The sequence below is a fragment of the Pinus tabuliformis genome, chromosome 2_2 (genome assembly GCF_031772625.1).
Source record: "Pinus tabuliformis cultivar Carrire ecotype Pingquan chromosome 2_2, CPIR1, whole genome shotgun sequence".
NCBI lineage: Eukaryota > Viridiplantae > Streptophyta > Pinopsida > Pinales > Pinaceae > Pinus > Pinus tabuliformis.
This window is the reverse complement of record NC_142300.1, coordinates 1067627072-1067652446: the sequence shown is the minus strand read 5'-3', so window position 1 is coordinate 1067652446 and position 25375 is coordinate 1067627072.

Below are 25375 nucleotides of genomic sequence, written 5' to 3'. Positions count from 1 at the left end.
CCAAGGATTGTAGCCATTGGACTCCTAGTACAACATCAACACCTCCCATTGGAATGGAAAGCATTGGGCTAGTCAATACATATTCTCCCATGGATAGCTTGATATTATGGCACTTTCCAGAGCAATTTATTGTTCCTCCATTTGCAATCATCACTTGACACTCTGGTGCTGGATATAGGAAGCAATTCAATTCTTTTGCTACCCTACAATGAATAAAATTGTGGGTGCTTCCTGAATCAATCAACACTATTACCTTTTTCTTCTTGATTTGTCCTTCTATCTTGATGGTTTGAGGAGTGGTAATTCCCGCCAATGCATTACAAGATATGGTCGGATTTATTTGTTCTTCATCTAGGCTTTGTTCCTGGAGTATATCTTCTTCTTTTGACCTTTCTTGCTCCTTTTCTTCTTCCTCTTCACAATCTATGTAGAATAATTTCTTCTCAGCACACTTATGACCTTTAGTGTATTTGCTATCACAACTGTAACAAAGCCCTTTTGCTCTTTTTTCTTCCAATTGTTGTGGTGTCAACCTTATAGGTTGTGGAAGACTAGGGGCAACAACACTTCCGTCTTTATAGTTGTGAGTGGTATGCTTCCTGGTTGCCATAATTTTGCTTTCCATTTTTCTTGCTAACCTGAATGCCTTCTCTAATGAATCAGGTTCCCAAAGGCGAACATCATGTTGGATATTATCCTTTAAAGACCCTATGAACACATCAATCCTATGCTCCTCTGGAATATCTTTTACCCTTATGTTCAATTTTTGGAACTCCTCAATGTGCTCCATTATTGAACCCTTTTGTTTGAGACTTATCAATTGGCTAAAAAAAGTGTTGCTTTTTGTATCTTCATAATGTGCTATCAATTCTTCCGTAAAAATTGCCCAAGTGATAATTTTTTTACGAGAGCAAAGCCATTGATACCATACAAACTGATTTGGTTCCAAATATACAATTGCCATACGTACCTTTTGTGTGTTTTGCACATTATTGAGATCGAAGAATTGCTCCATCTGTAATATCCATGTGGCGGGATCCTTGCCATCAAACTTCCTCATATCGATTTTTGGAATATGGTGGGTCTTCGATCCAACATTAGAGTCTATGGAATCATGATTAACATTTCTTTTGTTCACATCATGAGTTTCCTTTACAACCTTTTCACCATTAGTAAGTATTTCTTGTAGAAAATTTGTCAAATCTGTCTTCAAATCTGCCATGTCTGTCTTCAAATTTGCCATGTCTTTCTTCAAATTTGTCTTCAAATCTATCTTCAAGTCGTCCATATTAGCTTCCACGCCATTTATCTTAGATTCCAGGCCACTTATCTTAGCTTCTGTTAGCTTTTGTGAGCATGACATTTGTTGCACTTGTTCTTGTAATTTTGATATATCATGTAGCATTTCTTCCTCTTCTTCATGAGTCATGCTAGAGCTTTCAGGTTCCTTACTAGGTGTTTGCATTTTCTTTCCTCGGGGCATCAGTTACCGATAATAATGCTTTACTATGCCCTTTGAATTCTGTTAAACCAAGCTTACACAAAAATAAAAAAAATAAAAACTACACACCTTTTTTTTACTTTATAGAAGCCTGATATTGAATCTAATGTATGTCTGTAATTTCAGATCATCTAGTTCTAAAATTGCAACCTGTAGTAGCCTTTCATTTCCTCTTTCTAATGCCACAAGTCTAACCCAAATTGGATTCTCCAAGGAAGAGTTATGTGAAATCTCCCACAGTGACTTTCTTTTAGACTAGTTCAGTAGAGCGAACTTGTACGATGTGCCACGAGTCACTGTTTCAACCTTTGAATCTGAAACACACATACAAGAAACTACAGTCTGTCCTCTTTCTGTACCTTCTTACGAAATTTCAATCCAATCCCCAGAGAGAAAGTTATGACGATTTTCCCCAGGTCACCTGTTTTGAATGTAATTCAGGAGTCTGCAAAAGGACCAACTTCCTCAGATCATATCTCCGCAAATATCGCGTGAAAAGCTCTGAAATTTGGACCCAAGGTTCAGCGCGATTTCTTCTCAAATGGGTTTTTTTTTGTGACTTCTGAAATGTCACAGAAAAAAAGTTATAGCGAAAATGCCACGATGACCTGTTTGGAGCAGCGAAACCCTAGAATCCAAAGCTCTGATACCAAATGTTATGAAACCAGCTCACAAAGAGATAGAAAAGAGAGATCCACGCCTTAGAATTTAGCCTCTTCGAGGGGGAAACCTCCTTTACATTACATAAATGAACAATTCTTGGATGATACAAATGAAAAAACCTCCTTTCTATATATAGGAGTCTAAGGAGTCACAATATAATCCAGCCGACCTAACAATAATAATATAAAGCCACAAAAATAACAATAGAGGGATTCTATGGGGCACAGAAATAACAACATGGGGGTAATAGGGGCACAACAATATAAATAAGGGGTATAACTACAATAGTAATGGGGTAATCACTAGTATTATAGGGACCCAACACTAAACCAAATTTTGCTAAAGAATTCATTATCTACACCAATGCAACTAAGGAAGCCATTTATGGAATCCTTATGTAGAAAGATGATCAAGTAAAATAGCATATGATCATTGTCAAGAGTCAAATTTTATTGAATGAAGAGTTTAAATACTCTTTGATAGAAAAACACGCTTTTTCCCTTATTAAAGCGATTGAATAATTCAGACACTATATTCTTGGCAATCACATAGAGTTAAGAGTCCCTTTACCTATTGTCAATTTTATGTTGTCTCATACTCTACTTTTAGGTAAACTTGCACATTAGCTTGCCAATATTCAAGAACATGATTTGACAATCACTACTTCATAAACCATAAAGGGACGTGACTTGGCATTACATCTGGCTCAACATTTAAATCCAAGTAACCAAAGAGATGATGATGAATCACTTTCTACCTTATTTCTAATCAATGAACAATTAATCAATGTTGCAGGAAATCCATGGTATAAAGATTTGATATTTTATATTCAAAATAAAAAATGTCCTAAATACTTGGACAAATTTTAATGCAGATGATTACATTTAGAATCTTCCAAAATTTTAATTTTGAACACTATGTTTTATCGTAGCTCCTATGATGGCTTAATGTTATGTTGTGTTGATGACCAATCTAAAACTAAGCTTCTATTAGTATCTCATGGTTCTTCTTTTGAAGGTTTTCACATTTGTGGACATTTTGAAGCAAAATCCATTGCACACAAAATTTTAAGGTTTGGTTTTTACTAGCTTACGATTTTTGCAGATTGCTATATGTACAAAGCCACACAAAGAATGTCAATATACATTTGGAAGGGAAGTGTTCCATGCTATGACTCTCTACCTAGTTATCCCTAAATTTCCATTTTCTAAATGGGGTTTATATTTTATTAGACCAATTAAGCTTCCTTCATCAACTAGTCATATTTTCATACTTAATGTTACTAATTATTTACTAGGTTGACATAAGTTGTTCCTTTGAAGAACACTTGTGACGAGCAGGTCATTGAATTTTTAGAAAATAATATTTTCTCGCACTTTGGGTTACCTATGGAATTCATTCTAAATGCTTTTATATCTTGGCATTCCACTCAATTTTGTAATCAATGCAACATTAAACATTTGACCTTTTTTACTTATTACCCATAGGATAATGTACTAGCTGAGTCCACTAATAAAAATCTCATTCGAATATTAAAAAGGCTTATTAACAATAATCCCCATATCTGACATACTTTGTTGAAATTTTCACTATGGGAAGACTATACTATTGTGAAATCTAGTACCAGAACTTTACCATTCCATCTTGTCTATAGAGAATATTCTATATTACCTATTGAATTGGAGCTCTCTTCTTCTTACTATATAGGCTGAGGAAATCACCTCAAGAAACGTTCCACGGAGAGCTTTAGCATTGTTGGCTCTTGAAGAACAATGAAATCAATATTTAAAAAATCTTCAATGCAGAATGAAAACAGTGAAGAAATATTTTGATAAAATGTCCAAAAATGTTAGCTTCACTATGGATTAAAAAAACCTCCTCTAGGACTCAACACATGAAGAAAAATATAAACACCACAAGTTTCAGAAGTTGTGGACTGGTCCTTTTAAAATTGTTGATGTTGTTGTTGGACCAAACACATATTTCTCAAAGACCATCATATACCACTAAAGGCTCTCATTTGAAGCCATTCATGGAAGTAAACACTGGATAGATAATCAACATCTCTCTAAAAAAATCTGTACATAAAAATTTATTTTCTTTTATCATTTCACAGTTCTTATCCTTCATTTTTTCTTTTGAAGTTTCTTTGTTTATCGCTTATGTTTTTTGGTATTTGTGTTTTTTCTTGACTGCTCTATGTTTTATATTTGCTTTATATTGTTGCTTCTTTCAATACATTAGAAAGGAACCAATAGAAACTAATCCTTTTGTAGGAATTTTTCTTTAAAGTTATTGTTTCTCTGAAATTTATAAGCTAAAATCATAACATTCTTCATTAATAATCTTTTACAGGAAGCAAGAAAGTTGCTACCTTTATCTTTAAATGGGACAATTTGGTTCGATTCAAACCTTATTATTAATTTCATAATCCACCTCAATGTATGCCTTTCACATTCCACTTTTTTCTTCCCATCCTTCCTATCCTCATTAAAACTCACATTATGTTGTTCTACAGTTGAAAATCATGTTTGTTTCAACCAGAGATGTTGTGTTATAACTTTCTTCCCACAAACATCCATGTGGAGTCACCAATGTTGACACTTGTCAATATTTATTAACTTATACAAACCATTGTTGTCATCTTTAAACTAATCCTCCCCTAATGACATAAAAAAATTAATAAAGTCGACCTAATAGGTGGGACCCTTCTTTAAAGAAAACTCTCTCCTCAAAGGTTTCTAAGGAAGTACATGTCTCGGTTGACCTAAATGAGATTTGTTGTAAAAGTATCTACCCATATTACACACATGATTTATATGATATCCAAGAATCGAAGGTCTCTTTTTGTGCTTTAATCACTTGAGCCTTGAGAAAGACATATATTATACATGTGATACAAAGATGGCAGCGTAAGGAGGGTTATACAGATGTATATATGCTTATGTTCCTAGTCAAATGTTTTTATGTGCTTAATAATTCCCTTGGTTCTACTATCTCATGCATGGAATATACGTATGCAAAGAGAGTGTTATCAAAATCATATGAAGGCGTAAACCATGGATTCAAATGTTTGGAGCCATATTTTATAGGTCTTATGGTGCAAATTATGGTGTACACATTGTGGAAATGTTATGGTTTCATTTGACCACTCCTGGAAATAATACTTGGAATATGTGTTAAATTAAACATCTACCAAACCTAAGGTTTGATCTGTGTCTAGGTGATATTTATATGTGTTTGAATCGAGGACTGAATATCGATCGTAATATTTGGCATGTTGTTCTATATGGCTATGTTATGGTTGATATGATATGTGATTTAAATAGACATTAATCGACTCTTGTGAAAAATGATATCGCATCCTATGTGGGTTCCTCTTGACAGTATTATTGGTCCAATGAGCCTCCTCTCGCATCACGCTATGGTGATTCGCCTTCCACATTCGGCTTTCTGACCATAACATTAATTTTACAGTTAATGTCCTCCCCCACTTTTTGACAATGTTGTGTTTAATTGTCCTATCATACCTCTGAGTCACTACCCTCTCTCATCAAACCATACCATCATGGCATATCTCTATTAAATCATGTTTGAATAATGAGAGACTTGGCATAGCAAGCACTATATTGAGTTTGGGAAAATTTTAGTTCATTTATGATATGTCATCTTTCTATTCCAAATTGTAATGCATCATTTACTTACCACTACAACCATCACCTCGTTATTCACATTCCATTTTTTAACCCTCAGAATGATATCCTTCTTTTGTCTTTGTGATTTCAATTGCTCTGCAAGGAAGCCTTAGTGAAATTTCATTCTAGACCAGGGAAATAGAGTGAAAAAATATAAATTCTATGGATAGACAATTGTAAACACCTCCTTGAGCATGATTTTCTTTCATCAACAAATTAGACATTTTCTAAGTATTCTTCCTGCATGTGCCCTATTCCCACTTTGGTTTGAATTTGCATTAGCATATTCATTCTCAATTTAGAGAAAATTTTCTAATTTTTTAGTCTCATTGAATATTTTAAAAAATACTTTCCCTAGCTTATTTAACAACGAATTCTGGTTCATTGTCTAAAGTCTTTTTGTATAGTTTCAAAGGCCATTTTTTGGGTTCTTCGATTAGAAAACCCTGCGCATTATGGTGCCACACCTTTGAGGAAATCCTCAGGCATACAACACCAAGAATTAATTCATTCGAAATATCACTTGGTATGACCTATTGTGGTGTAATAGGAATGTTGGCCTTACCCTTGTCTTAATACAATTATCTGAATTACATGGGTTTCATAAACCTAGTTTCTCTTTTGTCATAACTAGTAAGATCGGTCGGTATGTTATAATGTTTAGTTTTCACAACCCTTGCATTATTAATAACTCCAAGGAATAATTAAGTTATTTATATTTATTTAATACCATGGTAAACAAATGGATTTATCGTATTCTTTGAAATATTTTTTAAAACCCTAATCCAACTATAAATTAATCCAATTTCCTGTTTATGGGAGCCTTTAAGGCAATGTAGGCTTGGGAAAAAACCAGGGCGATGTCGTGGGAAGATTTTCTATCTTTTTCCCATCATCAAATTAAGTCGATTCGAAATTATTATTATGCCTCCAGCTCTATTAAATTTTTGTTTAAATATTTGATCATATTGATATAGTTTATATATTTGAATTTGAACTAGTTTCTCGTCATGTTATATGAATAGATTCTTTGATCATTTCATACTTCTTTTCAAATGTATTCACAATCATTCTTAGTAGTATTTTCACAATATTTTATTCCATATGATGGGGTTATGTTCGCTAGTATAAAACATACCCTGCATGTTGGACAAAAAAAAGGAAAAAGGGAAGACTATTCCCACCCCTATCTCTAGAAATAACATATATAGATATATAAAATATGAAAGTCTAGCCCCTGAGCTTGCTCTTTCTATCTCTATCTCTAATGTCTATTCAGAGAAGGGGAATATTTGTTATTAATTTGTTGCAAACTTGTGAATTGATTGTTACAACTTTCTTGTGTCGTCCACTTTCCTTCTTAATACTATTCCCCTGTTGTTGTTTTTCAAAAGAAAAAAATAGATAATTGTTCTTTTTTAATGATATATTCAACATCTTTTACTACTTGTAAGTAACTCTATGAATTTTTTTCAGTATGATTTTCTTTAACAAGAATAAAGGTAGAGGTAGAGGGGTAGGTAATATAGATTGGAATTTAGGAGTAAGAAGGGATAAGAGGCCAAGAGTATCAATTAATTTTGATGAAAATTCAAAATAATTAAGGAAATTTATTCATACTGACATAGCGAACCATTTATGTCAACCTGAGCCTCAACCTATGGCACAACCTTAGCCTTAATAGCCTCATGTTCACCATGCAACAAACATTGAAATCCTTATGCCCCTAAATGTTTCTTCTCCTCTCGTTGCCCCATACAATGATGATTGGAAAACTGACATCCCTACACAACCTTTGCATTTAGTTCAATTTTGGCCCACTGTCTCGTTACCTCCTCCTCTTGAGGAAAATATTTTGTATCATTTACAATAAAATGCTTCATGTGTAGTCTACTCTCCCCACACAACATCACAACCTTCCACACCTTCCATTTAGCATCCTCTTTATACTTGACAAGTCTCCAAGAAACCCATTGTGTTTGCTAATCCCATTGGTCAATCTTACAAGAAAGAAACCATTCCCCAACCTATCATGAGTGACAAAAGAAAGAAGGCCCAAGTCACTCTTTATGATTCTTCACATGGCTCCTCACATTTTGTCACATCAACTCACCCTTGCTAGGAAGTGCAACAGGAAAAATATGCTCCATTACATAAGCCAAGAGAATAATTTATGAGTACTTGCAACATATTTTTGGTATTTTTATGGATAATGCTAAGTTATTATTGTCGGAAGGTTGATCTATGATGATGTCATTACTTCATTTTTGCTTGGATACTATTCATTGCACATACATATGGATATTTATGATATTCTACTTTATTTATGGAATGGGTTTTTTTTAAAATAAGAGGAACACGATTATACATATAAATCTCTATTTATCATGCATACAACACTTTATAACTATACACTTAGAAGACACATTTTATATATATGGATTATGATTATGTATAAACAAGGAGTGTTGTAAAACACATGGGTTTAATTTGCATGATGTTGGTATGATTTTGCCTTGATATCATACGTGGAGAAAAATCGATGATGTGGCATATATTTTGATTGGTTGCACGAGATATGGATATGCTCCTTTGATATGATATATTATATATTTATGTCTTTAGTTTGGTATTATGTAGGATAAATAGTTTAGTCAAAAAAATTATTTATTTATGTATTTAAGACAAAATTTATCAAACCCAATCTATCGAAACAAGGGTCCCACCTACTAGAGTAAAAAAAAATGTTTACATTAATTTATTAATTACGCCTTTAGAACATCCATCCTCCCACTTTCTAATCAATCATATTAGATAATGAAGTTTAACACAATCTTTTCAAAGGAAAAACTTCCCAAATTGTTTTCAAGTCCTTTAAAAAGAGAAGGGATCAATGAAGGCAAAGAGAGAAAATTGTGAAGAGAGGTATGCTATAAAAAAAATTGTTGTCATTTTGTCCTCCAATTCCAATTTATTAAAGATAGAAGGTAATCTTGATGGTGACAACAGTATCATTTTGTTATGCTCTTGACCTACGAGAAGATACCAGAATACCAAATATGCGAAGAAATGTACCCAGAACACGGAACAATAAGAAATAACAGCATGTATTTTATTATTCAGAAAGGAAATCAATGTTAACTTGCCTCTTCGAGGGAGCAACCTCCAATAGAGCTGGGCTCAATTACAAAATAAGACATGACGCTCCTCAAGGGGAGTCTCTATCCTTTATATAGGATTCATACATGCAATACCATGGGTCAATACCATGGTTCTTATTAATACCATCTATCTAATACCATGGCCCATTTGCAACTAATTGTGGTCCCTTCTTTAAATGTGGGTCAACCACTTAAGATTATTAATATGGGCTTTATTGACTCTTTAACTAACTATATTATGACTCGACCCTATTACATAAATAAGGGGCTTAGGGTTGGACCCTAACATGCCCCCCCCCCCATAAAAATAGCCTTGTCCTCAAGTCTGAAGCTACAGAAACTGCTGAAGAACAGTGGTTGGTTCCCAGGTCGCATCTTCTGGAGAGGTGTCTTTCCACTTGACGAGGACTTCCTTGATCGTGTGGCCGCGCAAGTGTCGTTCTCGTGTGTTAAGGACCTATTCAGGTTGGAGCCAGATTAAACCTTCTTCAACCAATTCCGGTAGACTGGTTTGAATTCTACAATAGTTCCCAACCACTTTCTTGAGGCATGAGACATGGAAGACGGGATGGATTTTTGCAGTGGGTGGCAAGGCTAGCTTGTAGGCTACTTCTTCGACGCGCTGAAGTATTTGATACGGTTCGTAGAATTTTGGAGATAATTTCTGACAACCCTTGTCTTTGAGTGATGCTTGCTTATATGGTTGCAGCCTCAAGAATACTTGATCCCCTTCTTGAAATTTGCGCTCTGAACGATGTTGGTCTGCCTGTTTCTTCATGCGATTTTGAGCTTGATGGAGATTCTCTTTGAGGTGGGCCAGCATGGTTGCACGATTCTATAAGATTTGATCCATTGCTTGTACCTTCGAGCATCCCTGGATATAAGAAGTAGGTGAAGGAGGGAGTTGACCATAAACTGCTTCATATGGATTCATTTTGGTGGTGGCATGATAGTTAGTATTATACCACCATTCGGCTAGAGGTAACCATTGTACCCATAGATGTTGCTTTTCTGAAGTGAAACACCTAAGGTAGGTCTCTAGATATTTGTTGGCTGCTTCAGTTTGACCATCAGTTTGGGGATGATAGGAAGTACTGAGTTGTAGTTGGGTACCTTGTAGCCTAAAGAGTTCCTACCAAAAGTTACTAGTGAAGATCGAATCACGATCAACCACAATGGAAGTGGGCATGCCATGCAATTTGAATATCTAGTCCATGAAAGATTGAGCCACCAAATTTGGTGTAAAAGGGTGGGGTAGGGCGCAAAAATGAGCATACTTAGAAAGTCTGTCCACAACCACCATGATGATTGACTTGTTTCGTGACTTCGGAAGACCCGTAATGAAATCCATAGAAACCTTCGTCCAGATTGAGGCAGGGATAGGAAATGGTTGTAATGTGCTTGGGGATTTGACTGCTTTTCCTTTGTGGCACTAACACACATCACACTCAGCTACAAAAGTAATAATGTCATTTTTCATGCTTGTCCAAAAGAATGAATGTCGAGTGCGAGCATAAGTCTTTTGAAAGCCTGAATGGCCTGCAGTGGGAGATGAGTGCAACTCTGCCAAAATGCGGCTTTTGAGGGTGGATGTTGGTGATATCACTACTTTGTCCTTGTAGCAAAGAATATCATCCTACCAAGAGTAGCCCGTTGTGGAATTTGGATCCACCTGCAATTTATTAATGAGTTGGGAGAGCAAAGGATGTGAAAACCATTTCTTGTGAGCCTCTTCAATCCACTCTGGAATGGGAAGAGAGATTGCTATCAGGGTGGTTTCCTCCTCAAATTGGCGTGATAAAGCATCCGCTATGACATTTTCTCGCCCTTTCTTGTAAATTATCTCATAATCATTTTGGCTAGCCATTTCTTTTGTTGTGGCGAGGATAGGCGTTGCTCCAAAAAATATTTAAGGCTTTTATGGTCTATGCGGATTTGGAAAAGTCACCCCAATAAGTATGGTTGCCAGGTATCCACTGCATGTAAGATGGCCATCATCTCCTTCTCATAGGTAGATTGTCCCAGATTTGTTCCACTTAGTTGTTGGCTAGTGAAGGCCAAGGGTCGACCTTCCTGCATTAAGACAGCCCCAATACCCATACCTGAAGCATCACATTCAATCATAAAACATTTGGTGAAGTTGGGTAGTGCCAATACGAGAGTGGAACACATGGCATTTTTGAGAGCTATAAATGTTTGTTGCGCTTCATCATTCCATAGGAATGAATTTTTCTTTAGAAGTGAGTGAGGGGTCTAGCATTGCGACCATAATTGCGGACAAATTTGCAATAGTAGCCAGTGAGACCCAAAAATCCTCTCAATCTCTTCAAAGTCTTTAGTTGAGGCCAATCCTACATTGCCTGGATATTTTTGGGATCCACCCTGACACCTTTAAGCCCCACAATGTGGCCCAAATACTCAACTTCTTCCATGCCAAAAGAGCACTTGGAAAATTTGACAAATAATTTATGCTTCCGAAGCAGTTGCAAGAGCAGATCTACATGCTGAAGATGTTTTTCCCAAGTGAGGATGTAGATGAGGATGTCATCAAAGAAAACAAGGACAATTTTTCTAAGATATGGTTTGATCAGGTGATTCATGAGGCTTTGAAAAGCGGATGGGGAATTACGGAGACCAAATGGCATGACTAGGAATTCATAATGGCCTTCATGAGTTCGGAAAGATGTCTTTGGAATGTCTACTTCTTTCATGCAAATTTGGTGATAGCTCGAGCGAAGGTCAAGCTTAGTAAAGCATTGAGCCCCATTTAGTTCATCCAACAAATCATCAACAACTAGGATGGGAAATTTATCTTTGACTGTCAGCTTGTTGAGGGCCCTGAAGTCTAGACACATACACCATTCCCCATATTTCTTGAGCACCATGACCATAGGCGATGAATAAGGAATTGTGCTAGGACGAATGACACCAGCTTCTAGGAGTTCCTTGATGATTTTTTCAATTTCATTCTTTTGGGCAAAAGGATATATGTATGGGCGCACATTTGGTGGTTATGCCCCTGGGACCAAAGTAATGTTATGATCATGTTCCCCTCTCGAGGGTGGAAGCTCATGAGGCCTGTCAAATCCCTGCAGATGGTTGTTTAAGACCTGTTGCATCTCAGGATGAATATGAAGAGAAGTGGGTTTGAAGGCCTGGATGGCATTAAATTGGGCTATAACTCCATGGTGGCCCTTTTTTAACAATTTTTCCATCCTATGTGAGCTTACGACAGAAGGAGAACCTGCCTAGAGTCCTCGGAGGGTGTGTGTGTGGTTATTCTGCTTGAAGCTCATATATAACTCCTGGAAATCCATTGTGATTGGGCCGAGTGTGCGAAGCCATTCAGCACCCAAGACAATGTCACACCCACCCATGTTGATGGAAAAAATGTGGGTCTTTAGTTGATAATCCCCCATTTGAAGTTTTACATTTTCACAGCGACCTTCACATTTCATTGTCCCCCCATCAGCAATCTAGACCTGGAAATTAGAGACTACTCTGACAAAACAATGCATTGCTTCAGCAACTCTTTGATGGATAAAGTTATGCGTACTACCACTATCAATCAAGACTGCTACAGGGAAATGCTAAATAAAACCTCTAATTTTGAGAGTTTGGGGAGAAGAAATTCCTGCCAAAGCATGAAACGAGATAACTGGTTCTTCAGGTGTAGTTGGGAGCTCATTGTCCGGCTGGTTGTCCTCATCTTCCTCCTCTGGTCCCTCAAATGGTGGGGCTTCCTCAAATGAATTGTGATCAGTAGCATCAATTTGAAAGAATTTGGGTTCCTTGAATTTATGCCCTAGGGAGTATTTCTCATCACAGTAGTAACACAATCCTTGCTTTCTTCTTTCCGCCATTTCCGCTGGTGACAGCTTTTGAACCCTAAGTGTTTGGGTAGTGCTCGGAGCCTAGGTGGGGCGTCCCTTGGCTATGAAATTTGGACGAGTCAACTGAGCCGCTAACGTGCGTTCTACTTCACGAGCTATCTTGCAAGCTGCCAGCCATGAGACTGGGTGTTGTAGTCAGATGTGGGCTTGTATGGCGTATTTGAGACCACTGATAAAACATTCCAAGTAGAATTCATCTGCTAGACCTCCTGTGCAAAAGGCTAATGCTTCAAAGGCTTTAATATATTCTTGCATTGTGCCTGTCTATCGGAGCTTAGTAAGATGACCCAAAAAGTTAGATTCATGGTCAAAGCGATCAGAAAGGGCTTTTGAGAATATCTGCCAAGTCAGTGGCATTGCATAGTAGCGTTGATGCCACTGCCACCATTGCCATCTTTCTTGGTCCAAGTACAGGCTTCCCACACTTAGCTTAGTCGCATCATCTCTGATGTGATTCAATGTGAAATATTGCTCCATTTGTGCTAGCCATATGGCTGGATGAGAGCCATCAAATTTATACATGTCCAGCTTGGGTGGTTGAAGCTGGGACTGTTGGTGGTTTCCATAGAAGTGAAGAGAATGGCTAGGCTCGCCCTCAACGGTTTCATTAAAATTATATGCCTCTGATTGTTTCCCCGGCTTGCCCTTTGTGATTGTGTCAACTAAGGTCTAGATCTTCTTCGTTAATTCCTCCAAATTTTGTTCAAGGGCGTCGATCTTCTCATTGGCCATAGCTTGAGCTCTAGTTTGTACCATGCATCGATCCGGTGCACTTGTCATTATTGTGAAAAAAAATTGGGACCACCCGAAATTTTGACGCTGCCAAGTGAATGGTACCACTTTGCTTAGCCCTTCGACCTGATTCTTATGGGCTAAGTCTCCTATAAGCATCCCGGGAGGGTCTCACAATTTTATTTATTTTTTTTTTATTTTTTATTTTTTATTTTTTATTTTTTATTTTTTATTTATTTTTTATTTTTTATTTTATTTTTTTTTACTTCGAAAGGAGTTTTACTCCTCGCTTAAGAATACTGCAAACTCCTCCCTTAGGAATACTATAGTAGCCGATTCCTAGAGAAGTTAATTCTACCCAACGTCCTGTGAGAATCACGCCCAGGTATAGGAGCCACACAAATAGTCAGATCTGTCAATGAAACCCTCAACTGCAGAGTATGAGTAGGAATGTGGCAATGATCGAACCCCTGCTACTAGATCTGAATGGAGGATCTGATTGTTGTGACTGCTACAGAACCCAAACTGCTAGATCTGAATGGCGGATCTGATAGATCTGATTGGCGGATCTGATAAATCTGAATGGCAGATCTGAGAGATATGAATGGTGAAACTGATTGTTGCGGCTGCGAGAGAACCCAACCTGCTAGATCTGATCTGGCAAAGATGATGCGTGATCTAGAGAGAGACAAGGGAACTATGGTCTCAAGGAGTGTCAGGTGCTATAGATCGCAATATACATAAGGGTCTGACAATAGTACTCGGCCCAATCTTTCAAGACACTAACCAAGGAGGATCAACCGTACCCTTAGCCGTACAACCCGACTACCCTATCGTACGCGCATGTAATCTCCCCGAGTGTTTTTCTCGGTGTACTATAGCAGCAAGACGGCCGACAATTTATCTATGATGAGGTTTCAAGAGAGCCTAAGGAGCTTCCGATATACCTAGAGGGTACTTTGGAAGACAGTCCGTGCGCGGTTCTGTCTAATGCGCTACTACTCGAAGGGGTACCCACAGGGGTTACAAGGGAGTCCAACAAGCGTGACCACCTCTTGTATTTCCTACGTGCATGCCTCCCCAAATCTGTAGGTTTATGCACTCAACGACAGATCCCGTGGTTTAAAGATGTCGGAACACGTCTCTAGCCAAAAAAAAATCTGCTAAAAATGGAGATCCACCGGCCTTGGAAAGTGCTCTGATACCACTTGTTATGCTCTTGACTTGCGAGCAGATACCAGAATACCAAATATGCAAAGAAATATACCCAGAACACAGAACAAAAGGAAATAACAGCATTATTTTATTATTCAGAAAGGAAAGCAATGTTCACTTTCCTCTTCGAGGGAACAACCTCCAATAGAGTTGGGCTCAATTACAGAATAAGACACGACGCTCCTCAAGGGGAGTCTCTATCCTTTATATAGGATTCATACATGCAATACCATGGGTCAATACCATGGTTCTTATTAATACCATCTATCTAATACCATGGCCCATTTGCAACTAACTATGGTCCCTTCTTTAAATGCGGGTACAATTATTAATATGGGCTTTATTGACTCTTTAAATAACTATACTATGACTCGACCATATTACATAAATAAGGGGGTTAGGGTTGGACCCTAACACATTTCACCAAGAGGAGACAAATTAGGTGACTCCGTTATTATTTTCAAGGAAATTTTCAGGTATCTTATGTATTTTTTATCTGTTTCGTTGTTGTTTGAAGATATGCTTACATTTTACTAGTGCTAACAATTATCCTTTTACAGAAAACAAGATGACCATATTTATACTTGCACGATTGATTTTAAACAATGTCATTCTTTCTTATTTTCCGAGCTATTGTATATGATTTGATTTATATTGCAATTGTTTTTGTGTTGAGATTGGTCAAATGCTTTCGTAGAAGACTTTCTTTTAGGATTTGGTTGTACTTTCTCATTATTAATAAAATTAGCCTCTATTTTACAACTCCATTATTTTTCATATCTCATTCTTTATTACTCATTTTATTACAACAATCTCTCTTTGTTTTTATGATTTGTTGTAGCTTATGCTCTATAGGGTTTCGGGCTATCAAACCCAAATTTTGACTAACTCCTTGCCTTAATCAAAATCTGATTTTTATTTTAGTCTTTATTTTTCCGCTTATCATTTGCTTTGTTGTGAATATTATATTTATGTTGTGTACATTTTTATTTTCTTTTTAATATAAATGTTTACTTTCTGTAATATAAACTTTCACTATAAAAATATAAAAACCCAAAAAACATATAGATTGTATTTGTAAATTCTCAGCACGCCATCTCATTATCTCATTTAGTTAATGAGATTTCAGGAGTTGGGTTGTTAAAATTTAACAAACTAAACAATCATCAACACTTTCCACCCTTACTATTGATTGATCATTTGATGGAATAGGAAATCTGATAAGCGCTTGAGCATTGCTTGCCGGCTCACAACCAACAGTTGTGATCTTTAGTTTATCATCCTACTTCTTGTCTCTCATTGTCCTAATGTACATGCCACATCATCCTATTTACCATATGTCCCCATGTGTGTTTATTCTTCTATCCATGTTGTCTACCACGTTATGCCACATATCACACATCTATGAATTTCTTCAATCATTGATTGATTTAACATGTGCTTGATTAAAGGATGAGAATCATTTCACACCCCCTACCTTCCCAACATTTAACAAAGAGTGGGAGGGGTGTGAAATTTGTCGCATATTTGACTAAAACTCCTGCACATTTCCTAAGCATTCAACATGTTATCAATTGACCTACAATATTGCACAACCATGACCATACTTTGGGACCCCTAACTTTTCCAAAGTTTAATGGGGGGGCACAAAAATTTTATCATTTTGTGTGAAAAAGAACTAGAAGGAGTTGGAACCCTACTTAATCTATGAAACTTCAACCTTTATTTTCTCTTCACTCTTTTGGATTTAGATCAAGTGCCATATCTCATTGGAAATGTCTTGGAGAGGATTATCTAACTAGAAACATTTCCAGTTCTTTTGAGAAAATCACTCTAAATAAATTCTTTAAATGTTGGTTGCATACCATTAACCAAGGCATCACAAAAGTAGCACATTTTGAATATACCATCAACCATAGAAAAATTCCCGTGAATTTAACATAAACCAATTGTCAGCATGCTCAACAATATCCCCCTTTTGCATTGATCAAAACATCATGAAACAATGTAGGTCATTAATGAAAACACCATCACTTTGGCAGTGCTCTCACCCTGTCACACTATTGTTGTTTGCTCACTCTTTAATTTTGAAAGTCTTAATGGATGATCACCCTTTATTTGAAATATATTCTATACAAATTTTAAATACAATATTTTCTTACTATCCCCCTTTGACATCAATGGAAAGGAGTTCAGGTACTCTCTTTGTGACCAGACTACCCCTAAAGTGTACCACTAGCTAATTTGAGATTCTTGTGGACCTATCTATAAGCTAATCTACTTGCACCATCATGATTTCTATTTCATTGTTTTCTTAACTACCCCCCCTAAAATTGTACTCCTCCTATTGATTTTTAAAACTCTCCCTAAATTTGATATTATTTCTTTTCTTGAATCATGAAAGCCATCCTTAGACATGTTTGGACAACTACCCTCTTTGCTTGTAAAGAAAAATGAAGGGAAGAATGAGATATCACTCCCAATTTCTATCTTAGATACTCAAAAGGTTCTTTGGGAAGAGTTTTGGTGAAGATGTTGTAGTGGTTCTAGCTAGGGTACTAGACTAGACTCTATATTTAATATCGACCGAGGTGCGTAAGCTTAGAGGCGTGGTCTAAAATATATAGACATAAAGAATTACCGCACAGGTGATTATGAGGTAAATTGCAAGGCTTCTTTACGGAAGACCGTGATATGCAGCCTATCCTTCACACACCTAGATTGCCCTACTGATGTACTTGACTACAATGCTGGTTATGAAATGCATCTATCAAAGCAACCCATGAATCTAAGTCCTGTGTATGACTGTGGCAATGATTCTAACCTCCTTACAGAGGTATCACTCAGAAAACCTTTGCTTGGTAAACACACACAGCATGCAAGATATTTACACTATTAAACTATATAAAAAGAGCATAAATGATCTATAAACTGAAACAGAGTTTATGAGCATGCATCTATAAGTCGCACAAGGACCAAATCCCTTACAAGATTCTCGTTCCAGATCTTAGTGCTAACCATTCAACATAACAATAAACCCTTCAGATGCGCACACCATATACATGTAATGAAACTCAAAACATAAAGGAATCGAAAGCTTATATGACTGCAACCCGTATGCTATGTGAATCAACAGTTATGTAAATCGAAACTATGATGCAACCTGTGTGATACATAAATCGAATTCAATACAACGCTGTGCAAGCATACAAATCGAATCTAATACAACGCTGTGCAAATATATAAGGACTGAAATGTAACAAAACGAAGGGCAGTATACCAAACGAAGAACGCAGGGCCCGTCCGCGCCTAAGGGTATACTGACTACCACCGTTCAGCAATCAACCAATGCAAAAGAGTATACACACGTTGTGACTGTAAATGGTTCTGTGTATTAACTAAAACTCTGTTCCGAGCAAATGTTTCAACAACTTATTAACCTTCAAAAAAACATTGAACTAACTGTATTTACACATGCGTACATACAGCCATGTCATCGATGCAGTGAATGTACATAGTGCTGTTGTCGCGTTTATTACATAGCTTTTTCAAAATGTTTCCATACCATAAGTTTCAAAAAGAACAAAAATCAAAATGAAAATAGAATGATGCTGTTGCTGCTTTTATGCGCCAGAGTACCCTGCTTTGACTGAAGTTGACCGCATGCATAGGAGGCTCGATTTGGATGGGAGATAGGTGTTTGTCCATCCTTGGACATTCCAATTTTCGCCCATGCTTTTCGTTCTCGCTCATCCGCTGCGCCACATGTCAAACGGTAAACTCATTACAGGTTGTGGGTACTTCCTGTAGTCATGTCATCAAAAACCTCTAATTCTGGAACATAAAACCCCTAAATTAATTCTTACGCAATTTAATAACTATAAAACAATTAATAATCAATATTCAAGGATTTTGAGGGATAAATGATGAAAATGTATGGATAAATGATGTGTTTCTGGGAAGGAAAAAGGGTCTTAGGATGATACCAACATCTCTCCCCGACTTAAGGACTTAGCATGTCCTCATGCTACCCCAGAAGTACTTCCTTTGAACTCTGTGCCTGCATGGATCTCTGCTGCCTTGAGCAGGGTATCTACATTCTTCTTCACCTGTTGATCCTTCTGTCCCTTGAGCTCCTGCTTTAACTTTTTATATTTCTCTTTAAGAGCCTTCTTCTGGTTGTACCACTTAGTGGCCCAGTTGGAAATCTCAGATTGCTCAGTCTCTAACTCACTGATCCTTTCCTTTAGCTTTTCATTTGTCTTCTGTGTTTCTTTGCTTTGCGCTCTGAGCATTTCATTTTCTCTTTTAATAACCTTTTCCAACATGTTAGCTTCCATGAGCTCTTCTTTCAATTCCTCAATTTGCTTTTCTAACTTCTTCTGTCTTTTGGTAGGAGGTGGTGAACATTTCTCCTGTTGGTTATGGCTTTCCACCTCTATGTCAACTTCTGGTGCTGGTGGTGAATGATCACCACTTTCAACATCCAAATGGGCAGGGGCATGAGATTCAAATTGGTCTTCTTGCAGCTGAGTTTTTGGTGTCCTTCTTGATCTTCGGGAGTAGGTGGTGAAGATTTTGTCTTTCTCAGCCCTCTTGACATCCTCTTTTTGCATGTTTCTGGTCCTTATGCTGCCCTCAGGTTGAGGTGCTCTGCTGGCCTTGGACACTGGAATTTCCTCATCTATGTCCTTCATGAACCCAGAATCTTCTTGCACTTCTTCTTTTTCCTCCTCATCTCTGATCTGGTTGACAGCTAGGAATTCTTTCCATGGCTTCCCTCGCTTCTGCAACTCATGTTCAATGAGGATTTTAATCAGGCCAAAATGGTACAGGCTTTTGTCCTCATTCCCTTTTTGTTTCTGGATAGTTTTGGCCATCTTTGTTAAACTTTGCAGCAGAAAATATGGCACACTGATTACACATTGTTTCTTTAAATGGAGGAGTAGCTTGATGTGATAGAGATAAACAATGTTGTATCTACCTTCACATGTTATAAACTTCTGAAGAATGTAAACCATTTCATCCCAAGGATGAACTAACCAGCTTCTTGGAACTCCCTTTTTCCAATTTACTGAGGAAACTCTGGATCTGGACATGAACTGTACCCATGATTTCTCCTTGAATTGCTTGGTTTTGAAGTACTTCTCTCCTTCAGGACTAATTCCAATGGCCTGAGCTATAGTATCCTCTGAGATTCTGAAGGAGAAGTTGCCTATTAGGGCCTTTTCTCCATTAAAGGTAAAGGTAAATTGTTTTGTGACTTCTTCATTACTCCCATGGAATTTTTCCAGAAAAGGTAGCCACTGTGTTTCTCTAAGAATCTCAATACAGTCTTCATGGTACTGTGAGCTATCGAATGTACTAGGTTCAACCCTATTAGTCATGGTGATGGCAGAGGGTTGTGCCTCTAACCCCTCTCTGTCTATACTTTTAGAATTTAAACACAGAGATGTCAAGTCGGTTACCTGGTATATATAGCTTCCTTCAGTCTTTAATTATGGTGCTTAGCTGGTCGATATGACTGCTGTGGGTGTTAGGAGTAGAATGGTGATGCTTCCCTTTTCGGTGCTCACCGGTTTCACTGTGCAAACAGACCCCGAACAGTGATATTCTCCTCTGCGCTCCTTGTTCAAATTTTCACTTTGTAACCCCACTCAAATGGTAACAATCTCCTCGGTGTTCCTTGCTTCACTCTTTTACTTTGTAACTCTACCCGAATGATGACAATCTCCTCGCGTTCCTTGCTTCAAACTTTCACTTTGTAAGTTATGGGAACCGAGGATGTGAAATACCCTGTACTCGCCTTACAATGTAATCATACAATTTAAAAACAGAGGGTTGTACGCTTGTATGCATGTTAGCATAAGAACGCTGAGAGCGTACCCATAGTGCTGAGCTATAATGCTGGGTGGCAATGCTGGGTGGCGAGGTTATGATTCGGGTGTGCGTGTGATGTAAAACATATAGGCCGCTTGTTATGATTCGACTGTATGGAGTAAAGAATATATATAGGCCGCTTCTATCTCATCCTTTATATTTTTTAAAACAAACGCACAGCTCACCACGTGCCCTTTTCAATTATATTCAGTCATGTAGAGAATGTTGGTATGCCTGGAGGGTATATGACATGGTGAATGTGCTGGTGATGGGTGTTAGGGATAGGTGGATGCAGGGAAATGATGAAACTTGGTGGGATAAAGGGTGATAAGTGGATGTATGAAGGTGTCCTTGAAATTAATTACAACAGCTTATAGTCACCAAAATTACATTAAAAACTAATCTAGGAAATTAAATGTCCAAGAACAGAAATACATTACTCTCTTGTTGATCATTTGACATGCTGAGTTGCTAATCCTTTTGACTGTTCTTTTTGACAGGTCCTCTGAGGGAGGTTGAATACACAGGTCCTTTGAGAAAAGTTTTGAAGATGTAACAGGTCCCTTTGAAAAGTTTGAATGTACAGGTCCCTTCTTGAAGACTGAAAATGTAATAGGTCCCTTGGAAAACTAAAGATACAGGTCCCTTGAGAAAACTGAATATGCAATAGATCCCTTAAGAAGATTTGAAGATACAGGTCCCTTGAGAAAGTTGTAACAGGTCCCTTAAAAAAAACTGAAGATGTTCATGCAGCTCTTTGTATTGTTACAGGTTCACTGAGCTTGCAATTTGCTGGAGTGTTGGTGCCAAATCCTTGTAAAGCTTGGTGGAAGTCTGTTGAAGTAGCCCTTGGTGTCAAGAATTTTTTTTTTAACAGGTCCCAACTGAATGTTTTAAACAGGTCCCTACTGCTGGCTGGAATGTCTCAAACAGGTGTCAATTGCTTTAAACAGGTCCCTTCTGAATATCTTAAACAGGTCCCATTGCACTGATGGTGTTGATAGCATAGGTGTCTGAACAAAACAGGTCCCCCTGCAAACTATTTATAACCAGGTCCCTCTGAAAATCATGACAGAACAACTTATTTGTTAAAGTCTAGAATGCTGGTAACAAGCTGCTGTTGGAAATTTACAGTGAAATATAGAATAAGAAATCTGAAGAATTTACAAGGGAGAGATAAAAGTAACAGAACAGATGTCTCCCTCTCCCCGACTGAAAGTTTGACTTGTCCTCAAGTCATGATGCAACTGAGAAATGAAACAATGAACAACAGAAATAGAATTCATACCCGCCAATAAATTGGTTTTCAGGTAGGAATTCGGGGTTAGATTGTGCCAGATACTGGTTTTCACATCTAACCCATTATTATTTTTTTTGAGTTTTTGTTTTATTTAATTTTTTTATTTTTTATTATTTTTGTTTTTTTTTGTTTTTTTTTTTTTCTTCTTGATTTTGAAATTGAAAGAAAATGAAACTAAGGCAGTGATACTGCAGCTGAGGGCTGCAGTACCTCAACCTCTTCTTGTTGAGATAGTATATCGAGAAAATCTTGCTTGCTGATGGGCTTGTTGTACAGCTTCAGGCGATGACCATTGACTGTGAAAGAATGACCTTTGCCATCAATAGTTTGGAGTTTTACTGAACCATTGTCATAAGCCTGAACAATTTCATAAGGGCCCATCCAATGGGTGGTGAACTTAGCTTTATGATCCTTGAATTTTGAATCAAAAAGCAGAGCCCAGTCACCTTCTTTGAAGTGCTTCTTCTTAATGTGTGAATCATGCCATTACTTCCTGTGCTTTTGCATGAGGGTGGTGGTTTGTTCTGCTTGTTGTCTCATCTCATCCAGCTGGTTCAACTGCTGGATTCTCTCTTTCTGTGCTTGATCCAAATCAATTGGTAAATCTGCAGCTAATTTAAAAGTGTGAATTTGGAACTCAATAGGAAGCATGACATACTTACCGTACACCAACTAGTATGGTGTAAATCCGGTGGTATCTTTCCAAGTAATCCGGTAAGCCCAGAGTGCCTCTTTGAGCTTTTCCTCCCAGTTTTTGCGGTTCATTGCAACATTTTTGGTAATGATCCCCTCCAAAGTCTTGTTGGTTGATTCCACCTGCCCATTGGCCTGTGGATGGTAGGGGGTACTTTTCCTATGCTTTATTTTGTACTTGTCTGTGATGTCCTTCATGAGCTTGGAGGTGAATTGGGTACCTTGATCAGTGACAATTTCTCTTGGCACTCCATACCTCACAAAGATCTCCTCAAAAAGGAAATTGACTACTGTGTGTTCGGTTGCTCTTACCAGTGCTTTCGCTTCTGCCCACTTTGTGACATAATCAGTACACACTAAGATGTACTTCTTACCATTAGAGGCTGGGTTGATCGGTCCTATGAAGTCTAGAGCCCACTTATCAAATGGTTCTAAGTGAACTTGGGGCTGAAGGGGCATCTGATCCGTAGTTGTGGGTCTGCCCATCCTTTGGCAGCTGTCACAACTCTTTACATACTTCTTGGCATCCTTGAAAATGGATGGCCAATAGTATCCAAGAGTAAGAACTTTGAAGGCTGTCCGCTTCGCTGCAAAATGCCCACCACACGGTTCATCATGGCAAGATTTTAAAATGTCAATTACCTCATCATTTCGGACACATCTCCTAATGATCATATCAAAACCAGTGTAAAAGAGATCGCCATTAAGCCAAGAATATCTAACACTTTGTTTGATCAGTCTTTTCCTTTCCTTTGCAGTGAAATGTGGAGGTGTCCTACCTGTAGACAAGTAATTAGCTAAATCAGCAAACCAAGGAGTTACTATGGAAATTGCGAATAAGTGCTCATCCGGAAAAGAGTCCTCAACAGGAACAATCTCACCTGGATTTTGCAGTCTAGAGAGGAAATCTGCCACCTGGTTTTCTTTGCCTGGTCTATCTAACACTGTGATGTTAAATTCCTGCAGCAATAGTAACCATCTGGTAACTCTGCCACTAGTTATTGGTTTATTCATGAGATGTCGAATGGCAGAGTGATCAGTATGTACAAAGACTTCATAACCAATTATGTAATGGCGAAATTTATTCACAGCATAAATGATGGCAAGTGTTTCCTTTTCTGTAACTGTATAGTTTAGCTTGGCAGGTGTGAGATTTTTTCTAATGAAATAAATTGCATATGTACAAGATTCTTCTTTTTGGCCTAAGCATGCACCTATGGCAGTGTCAGATGCATCAGTAAAAATATGAAATGGTAAACTCCAATTAGGCCCTCTCAGGACTAGTGCAGTAGATAGTTTCTTCTTAAGTTGTTCAAATGCATGTTGGCAGTTCTCAGTCCAATTAAAAAGTACATCTTTGGCAAGAATTTTAAACAAAGGTAAGGCTATCTTGCTAAAATGTTCAATGAATCTTCGGTAATAGCTAGCATACCCAAGAAAACTTCTTACCTCTCTCTGGTTCTGTGGAATAGGCAAATCGGCAATAATCTGGATCTTGGCTGGGTCAACCTGGATGCCTTGAAAAGAGATATAATGGCCCAACACTATCCCTTCATTTAGCATCATGAAGCACTTTTCGTTGCTGAGGGACAGGTTAGATTCAATACACCTTTTCAAAACTCTTTCTAGATTTTCTAATGCATGTTCAAAAGAATTGCCATATACTGAAAAATCATCCATATACACTTCAACACAATCATGAATCAAATCAGCAAAGATAGCTAACACAGCTCGCTGAAATGTAGCTGGAGCGTTACAAAGTCCAAATGGCAAAACATTGTAGGCATAGGTGCCCCATGGACAGGTGAAGGTGGTTTTGTCCTGGTCTTCAGAGGCAATCCGGATCTGGTTGTAGCCACTGAAACCGTCAAGAAAGGAAAATGATGATTTTCCGACTAGGGTGTCTAACACTTGGTCAATGAATGGCAGTGGGAAGTAGTCTTTGAGTGTGGCTTTGTTTAACTATCTGTAGTCAACACAGATACGCCACTTGCCATTCTTCTTAGGCACAATAACCAATGGGGATACCCACTGACTGTCAGAAATAGGATATATAAAGTTGACTCTCAAGAGTTTTTGCAACTCCTCTCTGACAATGTCTTGGAGCATGGGGTTCATTCTTCGTTGTGGTTGCCTCACCGGTTTAATGGTGCTATCTGTGTAGATGTGGTGAGTGCATGTGTCGGGGTGAATCCCATGCATGTCAGTGTAATCCCATGCAAAGGCTTTTTGGTACTTCGTCAAGAGTCTAATCAATTTTTCTTGTTGAGATGAGTCTAGGTGGTTGCCTATGTTCAAAGTTTTGCCCGGACTGATCTCTATGACTTGACTCTGAGTATTGGTGATGGATTGAACTGGAAAGATGTCATGAAATGTAGATTGCAAGGAGTGGATAGTGCATGTTTCTTGAAAGTTTTGAGCTAGAAGTACATCTGCAGCATTATATTGTTCATTTCTCAAGTTTTCAGATATATCAGGCTGTGAGAGAAATAATTCTACCAAATCAATATTATCTTCATGGAAATCATAGATCTGGTCAATGCTAAAAACAGATTGTACCTCCTCTTTGTCATTAAATTTGTCATCAAGCCACAAGTTATGTGTTACTGCAGGTGATTGTGCCGATGGATAGAGGGTGAGTT